Below are 1,021 nucleotides of genomic sequence, written 5' to 3'. Positions count from 1 at the left end.
TATATATATATATATATATATATATATATATATATATATATATATATATATATATATATATATATATATATATAAAACTAAATACCGATATGAATATATGTAAAAATGAAAATAAACTTGATGTACAATCATAGATTTTGTTATTTATCAAAGCATGTAAAATTCCAAGTTTACAAATTATATTATTATAAACAATGCATTTTATCGGTTCTTGTGAACTATTGATTTTATGGAAATTATTGAAAACGTAGTCGTCATGCTGTTCGATTTTTATCATGAAAACTAATACAAATTTTGCAAACATTAAGTCTTGTAAATCTTATAATATAAGACTCGGGCTATCGACTCTCAAAATTATAGAAAATAATAATGGTGTAATAAGCTTTTAACTACAAGTTTCGGACTAGACCATTTCACACATTGAAAAGGATCACTTAAACTTAGGATTTTCTATATGAGCTGTTTCTCGTTCATTAATATGATCTCAAAGCTTAGTGAAAATCCTTTGTATTATAACCGTAAATCCGCAAGGAACGATGAATTGTATGGTCTAAATCTATACTGGTTGACTTCCCCACCCGTGGTTGCTAGCTACAACTTACGTATGACGAGTCACCATACGCAAAAGTTCAGTCTCTTACTATCCCACGAGGTCGATGAAGCATCGGTTCTCAGCATGCAACATTTGTAGTGCGATGATCTCAGCACAACCCAATGCTACCTAGAGGCGATCGCGTCCATAGTTCGGTTATAAGCTCATTATAGACCTTCGGAGTTCGCTAAATTGCACGTATTGAATTGGAATAATAATTATACGTAGAATTAGTTCACCTATACAAGTTGAAATAGGATCGTATGTAGTAGGAATGTTTCACTCAAACAGTTAGGTGTCAACTAATGAGTTAAGTAAATTAATACTTGGGCTAATGGCATAAAAACCCTCAAATTTGCACAAAATTGACGGATTTGCCCAAAGTTCAAATTTATGTCCGTTTTTGCCTTAAACTTGCATTTAATGTGT

The sequence above is a fragment of the Lactuca virosa genome, chromosome 4, assembly GCF_052849685.1.
Source record: "Lactuca virosa cultivar CGN04683 chromosome 4, Lactuca_virosa_CGN04683_v6, whole genome shotgun sequence".
Classification (NCBI taxonomy): Eukaryota; Viridiplantae; Streptophyta; class Magnoliopsida; order Asterales; family Asteraceae; genus Lactuca; species Lactuca virosa.
This window is presented reverse-complemented; position numbering follows the sequence as displayed.